At 46.1% G+C, this 445-nt stretch overlaps 1 non-coding gene across 1 annotated transcript; it reads left to right on the forward strand.

Moving 5' to 3' along the window:
* LOC125115395 (U6 spliceosomal RNA) lies at positions 1-104 on the forward strand. The gene has a single exon (XR_007132102.1). It is a non-coding gene; the product is annotated as a U6 spliceosomal RNA (small nuclear RNA).
* Positions 105-445: the final 341 nt, after the last annotated feature.

Below are 445 nucleotides of genomic sequence, written 5' to 3' on the forward strand. Positions count from 1 at the left end.
CTGCTCGGTTCTGCAGCACACATACTAAAATTAGAACGATGCGGAGAAGATTGGCACCCCCATGCAAGGATGACGCGCAAATTCGTGAAACGTTCCATATTTTTAGAATTGTGAGAGTGGGAATCACATATACATACTGCTGTAAAAAATAGATGATGAACGGAGTTTACCTTGTGGCTCAGCAGGTTAAGAACCCGACTCATATCCATGAGGATTCTGTACACCTGAAACTAAGATAATAAGTTAACGCTACTCCAATAAAATTAAATTAAAAAAAAAAAAAAAAAGGAGCTCCTGCTGGGACACAATGGGATTGGTGGTGTCTTGGGAGCGCTGGATGTGGGTGAAGGATCTGGCGTTGCCCTGGGCTGTGGTGCAGGTCATAGACGTGGCTCGGACCTGCTGTGGCTGTGGCGTAGGCCGGCAGCTGTAGCTCCAATTCAAC

The sequence above is a fragment of the Phacochoerus africanus genome, chromosome 14 (assembly GCF_016906955.1).
Source record: "Phacochoerus africanus isolate WHEZ1 chromosome 14, ROS_Pafr_v1, whole genome shotgun sequence".
In the NCBI taxonomy this organism is placed as follows: Eukaryota; Metazoa; Chordata; class Mammalia; order Artiodactyla; family Suidae; genus Phacochoerus; species Phacochoerus africanus.